Source organism: Colius striatus, chromosome W (assembly GCF_028858725.1).
Source record: "Colius striatus isolate bColStr4 chromosome W, bColStr4.1.hap1, whole genome shotgun sequence".
In the NCBI taxonomy this organism is placed as follows: domain Eukaryota; kingdom Metazoa; phylum Chordata; class Aves; order Coliiformes; family Coliidae; genus Colius; species Colius striatus.
This window is the reverse complement of record NC_084789.1, coordinates 13,780,099-13,787,423: the sequence shown is the minus strand read 5'-3', so window position 1 is coordinate 13,787,423 and position 7,325 is coordinate 13,780,099.

Sequence of the window (7,325 nt, the reverse complement as noted above, 5' to 3'; positions counted from 1 at the left end):
GAACAGCCTAGAACTGGACGCAGTACTCCAAATGAGGCCTCACCAGGACAGAGTAGAGGGGGAGAAGAACCTCCCTTGACCTCCCAGGATGCCATTGGCCTTCTTGGTCACAAGGGCACATTGCTGGCTCATGTTCAGTTTATTATCAATCAGGACTCCCAGGTCTCTCTCTGCAGAGCTGCTCTTCACCTGTTTGACCCCCAGCCTGTATTGGTGCATGGGGTTGTTCATTCCCAGATGCAGGACTCTGCACTTGTCCTTGTTGAATCTCATGAGGTTCCTCTCTGCCCAACTCTCAAGCCGGTCGAAATCCTCCTGAATGGCAGCATAGCCTTCTGGTGAATCAGCCACTCCTCCCAGTTTGGCGTCATCAGCGAACTTGCTGAGGGTACACTCTGTCCCCTCATGCAGGTCGTTGATGAAGATGTTGAACAAGACTGGCCCAAGAACTGATGCCTGTGGAACTGCACTGGCCACAGGCCTCCAAATCAATTCTGTGCCATTGATCACCATCCTCTGGGCTCTGTCATTCAGCCAGCTCTCCATCCACCTCACTGTCCACTCATCCAAGCCACGCTACTTGAGGTTTCTGGTGAGGATGTTATGGGAGACAGTGTCATAAGCCTTGCTGAAGTCAAGACAGATGACATCTGCTGCTCTCCCCTCATCTAGACAGCCGGTTATGCACTCATAGAAGGCTATCAGGTTGGTCAAATAGGATTTCCCCTTGGTGAAGCCATGTTGACTCCCCCTGATAACCATCTTTTCCTTCATATGTTCACTGATGACATCCAGAATGAGCTTTTCCATCACCTTTCAGTACTTTGCATTCAGTACTTTGGCCTTCTCTGCATCCTCAGACACCAAGGCACCCTCTCTGTTTAGCAGCGCCATCCTTCTGCTGCTGATGTGCTTGAAAAATGCCTTATTACTGTCCTTAACATCCCTGGCTAAATTTAATTCTAGAAGGGCTCTAGCCTTCCTAGTTGCACCTCTGCATGCCCTGGCAATGTTCCTATACTCTTCCCATGAAGCCAGCCCCTGTTTCCACCTCTCATAGATGACTGCTTTCTTCCTGAGTTGTCCCAGCAGATCCTTGCTCATCCATGGAGGCCTCCTACCCCCTTTTCCTCCTCTTTTGCGTGTTGGGACACACTGATCCTGGGCTTGGAGGAAGTGATGCTTGAAGATTGACCAGCTCTCTTGGGCACTTCTATCTTCTAGAATCTTATCCCATGAGATTCGTCCAAGTAGATCTTTGGAGAGGCCAAAGTTGGCTCTCCTGAAATCCAGGATCACGACCCTGTTTTGTGTTCTGCCTCTTCCACACAGGATCTTGAACTCTAACATCTCATGGTCACTGCAGCCGAGGTTGCCTCCAACTTTCACATCCCCAACTAGGCCCTCCTTATTTATCAGTTCCAGTTCCAGCAGCACAGCCCTCCTCGTTGGTTCCTTGATCACCTGCGACAGGAAGTTGTCAACAATCTGTAGGAATCTCCTGGGCTGCGTATGTTTCATTTTGTGGCTTTGCAATCAAATATCAGGGAGATTGATGCCCCCCATGAGGACCAGGGATTGTGATTGTGAGGCAGCTCTCAGCTATTCGTAGAAGGCCTCATCCACTTCCTCCTCCTGATCAGGTTGCTTGTTGCAAACTGTTACAACAATATCACCTGCCTTGCCCTGCCCATTAATTTTTACCCATAAGCACTCTACCTGCTCCTCATCCCCACACAGGCACAGTTCGGTGTTGCAAAAGTCTGGAAGATCTCAGGCTGTAACACGAGAGGTGGAGGATACAGAAGAGGCGGGCACAGGGTGGCGTCAAAGGAGGTGCTTGTGTTAGCAGATGAAAGCTCATGGTGTAAACAATTAGTTGGAATAAAGCATCATCCATACTGTGTATGTAGTGATCTTGTCCCCTCAGCAGGGGTGGGCTGAGTGATCCGTATGGGCGACCTGATGATGTTGCCGGTAGCGGTAATATATGGTGACCCCGACGTGATCAGCAGAATGCAGGACGTCCGCTGCCATGGCACATTTGGAACAGATGATTAAGGTACTCAAGGCAGTGGCGCCTGAGCTGGTGAGCACATTAATCGAATGCCTACAGCCGTGAGTATCTTATGGATGCAGAGACGGGGTGTGGTACAGGCACACACAAAGTCATTAAACATCCAGAATTGGATGGCAGTGGAGGAGGAGATGTTACAGGCGGCCTTAGTGGGGACCAAAGGTATGGATCAGTATCTTAAAGTGTGGGGAGAGATTAAGAGGACTCTATCTAAGACAGCAGAGAAGAAACAGTTTTGGTTGTCAGCGCAGGAAGCTATCCCGGGGGGAGGGACGGAAAGGGCAGACAGAGGATAGAGTTTGTAGTGATCAGGAGGCTCAAACGAGTGTGGAAGTGGAGAATCTGGAAATGCAGACGGGTCCTTCACTATGTGGGGACGCGGAATGTGATAAACTTGACAGCGAGGAGGAGAGTGAGGGGTGTGGTCCCGGAGCAGAGCCCCCGCAGGAGTGCTGCTTCCCAGTCTAGTCTAGCCCACCGGGTTACCCCTGGGATAAGTTGGAGAGGATGCAGACGGCGGATGCCGAGCAGGTGGAGTCGGGCAGGGGTACGGTGCAGGATGATCAGGGGAGAGTGGGGAGGCCCGACCCCTTGTTAGACTGGGCATCATCGGGCACTCGAGGGGAGACAAAGAAAAAGAAAACGCAGGAGAGAGTAATACCGACTGCGCCGCCGGTGCTGGGGACGGCACGGAGTGAGCCAGAACCCCCGACCCTTCCGTCCGCAGCCGCCGCCCCAGCTGCTTCCCCCACCCAATGCGCCAACACCGCCAGCCCCAGCCCTCATGGATCACTGGGCTCATCCTTTCCATCCTCAATCCGTTGCCTCAACGAGTGTAAAAACTCTTGGCCATGATGTCATGCATTTTACTATAAATGTGATGACGAATAGTGGTTTTCTTACAGTGGAAACTTTCTAAGGTGTTTTAGGTGTTAGGAATGGAACTTGGAAGAAGAGAACATTTTGGCATTGAGAAGTCAGTGACACATTTAAAAAAAAAATGGTGAAGGAGGTTTGTGGGAAGTGGTTTGTGTTTTGGACTCAGCGGTGAAGGATTTTTTTTTGATCAGGAGTAAAAAATGGATTTTGTCATACTGTTGATGCTTCAAATGATTGTGGTAAATGGTTTTAGGCAATTTCAACAACCCAAGCACAACAACTGGCCAAAGCAATCAGTCTACAATATGTTTATCAATGGCCACTCCAGATAATCCTTTTTCTACCTGTTTGGTGGGAGTTCCATTAGATGTGGCACAATGGCCTGTACCAAATGCATTAAAAATAAATCCCTTGGTTAAGGGTAATGGCAAAGTTGACAACTGGGATTTGATCATTTCATGGTTGCCAACAATGACAACAGAGCCACGGGAGTTAGAACTATTGGGATCTATAAAGATGGATTTTTGTGTTATGTTTAATTTTACCAGCAATACCAAACCATTTTAGACAGAGTGTGGATTCCATCCTGGGTGTGTATAAGAACACGACATCTTGGTGCAATTATACTTCACCAAAAAGATCCAGGTCTAGTCTTGTGCTTATACAGTTACCAAAGGGAATTTTTCTGATTTGTGGGGACCAGGCATGGCCTGAAATACCCTCGAGATCACGAGGAGGACCGTGCAGTTTGGGACGACTGGCGATCTTGAAGCCTAATCACACAATGACTTGGAAACATCGTCATCCAAAACAATTTGTGCATGCAAAGCGAATGTGATGACCATGTTACCTTTGGTCTCCCTCAGCAATAATAGTAACTAGTATATTTGCTATAGGGGTAGGAATATCTGCTTTATTAACTCAGCTACACAAATTAGGATGCTGGCTTAGCAAAAAAAGTAATCAAACCTCAATAACATTAGAAGGCTTGATTAGTGATGTAAGTAGTATTAGACATGCAACCTTGCAAAATAGAGCTGCTATGGATTTTTGCTTTTAGCACAAGTGTAATAATTTTGTTTGTCAGCTGTGCTTTTTTTTTTCAGTATATAAAAAGAAGCTTACCAGGCATGGGTTACTCAAAAAGAAAAAGGGGGAATTGTGGAGGAATTTCTATCTGATAGAGGACAGGACTTGGTAACAGTGAAAAACCCATGCTTTGAGAACTAATGTGTGGATTGTCCTTGAGCAGCTCTGCACTGTGAGAAAAGAAGAAGAAAGAATGTCTACATGATAACAAGCTCGAGTAAGGAGGAGACTGAAGCAGTATGTGAAACCGCAAGACTTATCGCAGAAAGCGCACTTGGCTTTTCAAGAAAGGCCCAGTTAGAAGTAGTGTAGACATGCTAGCTTTGCTGCTGATTATAAAAGTCTGATGCTTGTTAGTAAAATTTGAGTTATGACCTAAAAAAAAAAAAAAAATATCCTCAGATTTGAGGAAAGACTGCAGGATCTGGAGTTGTTTGGTCTGGACAAGAGGAGACTGAGAGGGGATCTTATTGACATTTTTAAATGTCTGGATGGTGGATGTGACTAGCGACGGGACAAAGGGTGGTGGGATGAAGCTGGAACACAGAGGGTTCCACTTAAATAAAAAAAAAAACAAAAAAAACCCCAGCAAAACAAAATTATTTCCCTGTGAGGGTGACGGAGTAGTGGAACAGACTGCCTGACGGGAAAGAGTTGTGGAGCCTCTTCCCTTGGAGGTCATTTGGACCCGCCTGAGCATGTTCCTGTGTGACCTGGTCTGGGTGAACCTGCTTCTGCGGGGGGAGGATTGGAGTGGGTGATTTCTGGCGATCCCTTCCAATCCCTAATATTCTAACATTCTATGATTCAATGACAGATGGGGTCAGATATGAATGAGCTCCCTTAGAAACAAAGGTTGTGAAGGAGCTGCATGATACTGTAAAGACACACGCTTTACAGATGCCTCATCAAAGACCAGCATGGTGACAGTGGTGTGGAAACAGGGAGTCAGATGGGAGAAAATCTTGCATACTGACACTACAAAATCGGTGCAATATCTAGAGGTCAAGGCTGTTGCCCTTGCCCTGAAGCATGGCATTCAACGCCACTCAATATCGTCACCGACTCAAGATTCGTCGCTGAACTAGTTCGACAATGTGCACGAGCCATTTGTGCCTCCACCAGTATAGCAGACCTCATATTGAATGCCTTACAAACTCGTGCTGCCCCCTGCTCTATTGTACACATCAACAGTTACACCAATATTCCTGGGGGCTTTCACCGAAGGTAACCAAAAGGCAGATGAAGCATTGACACATGTATGGCCTATCTCCACCCAAGAGGATTTCCCAGCAAGAACCGATAGCAGTAGTTAAATTACCAGCAGTCAAATTACGGCAAATCGACACTGGGGAGTGGGAATCAGGGTGGAAGCTTAGATGCCTTGGTCGAGGGTATGCTTGTGTAGAAAAGGAGGGAACCAAGCAGTGGGTCCTGGCAAAACAAATACGACCAGAGATATGAGTCTAACGGTCCCACTGAGTCTCTTCTGCAGATTGACGCGTTCTTTGGAGCGCTCGCCGTGACACAGATCCAGCTGAGGTCACTCAACTATTGACGAGATTGGGCAGTGAAGTGGAACATGACCAGCACCTGTTTATATCTTCCCGCAATTGGCTCAGCTAGCACGTGTGCTGGGCAGACACGTCACGTATCAGCCTGTGCCACAGGATGCTTGAGTCATCGAGCATAGGGAGGGGGAGATGTTGTAGGCGTCCAGAAGATCTCAGGTTGTAATGCGAGAGATGGAGGGTACAGAAGAGGTGGGCACAGGGTGGAGTGAAAGGAGGTGCTTGTGTTAGCAGATAAAAACACATGGTGTAAACAATTAGTTAGAATAAAGCATCATCCATACTGTGTATGTAGTGATCTTTTCCCCTCAGTGGGGGTGGGCTGAGTGATCCATGCGGGCGGTCTGGTGATGTTGCCAGTAGCGGCAACAGCCCTCATATTCCTCCTGTTTCCCTGCCTCTTTTGGGGACAATCCTTCTTCCAATGTTCTGTATGTTTACACCATGCACACTGTTTAATCTCTATAGGAGGCCTCCCATGATCTTTATTCCAAGGGTTTCCACCCTGCTGTAAAGCTGCTACTAGAGCTCTCCTATCCTTTCTCCAGTGTTCCTCTGCCACCTTGCGGTCTCTCGTTTTCTCTTCCATCTCTGTTACTGAATACCTTCCAAGCCTCATCAAGCAACTTTTCCATATTTCTCCCCTCAGGCAATTCCCAGCTTTTGTAGCTTCCTTCGTATATCCCTAGTGGACTGCCCGATGAAAAGTTAAACTAATTGCTGTATCCCGACCGCGAACTCAGGATCTAAAGGAGTCTGGTGCTTCATCGTATGTCGCAATTTCTCCAGAAATTCTGACGAGGATTTGTTTGGCCCTTGTCAGACCACATACAATGTTGTCCAATTTACTGTTTTAGGGATAGCACTCTCTATTCCTTTTGCAATCCAATCTCGAAATCGCTCCAATAGCTCCATATGTGCTGAGCTATTAGGATCCCAATAGGGATCTTGTAAGGGAAAATAATCTTTTACATCCTCCCCCGATCCTTTAAGGTGGTCTTCAACTAACTCCTGAGCCTTCGTTAATATTAGCTGCTTCTTGTTTTTGGTGACACTGTCTAACTGGACATCCTTCCAATCGGGGTTATGCTGTCTGACTAAATACTGGAAATGTTTTGTCACTCCTACAGGATCCATTTTATAGTCTTTTGCTTTTCTTTCCCATGATTCTAAGTCTAACAAAGTGTATGGTACTCTAATCAACACAGCATTTCCCTCTGATCCTACTGCCTCCCTTAAAGGTGCCTGGATATGTTCCTCTCTCAGTCCCCCTCTTGCCCTTGTGTGGTGTGCTATGGGGGTTCCCGGGCACTACCAACACCTAGGGTACTATCGGGTTCTGACTCTTCAGAATTATCCTGCACCCTCACTGACGGTGAACTTTTGTGCTCCAGTAACCCTTTATTTTGTGCTTTCGGAACCTTCTCAGGATTCATACACCTCTGTCCTATACTACATGCAGAACAGCACCTCTTGAACTTGCCTTTTCGCTCTTTTAGATTTTCTCTAAGGCCAACACCATAGGGTCTTGCGGTGGGTTAAGACCACAACTCCTTTGATACTCTGGATGATTTGGAAGGAAGAAGAACAGGTCAGCATATGAATATTCTTCCCACTTCCATTCTCTCTTTAAAAATAATGTCAATTGTAGCAGAATGTTGTAATTCAGGGTGCCATTTACTGGCCACTTTTCCTGATCATCTAATATG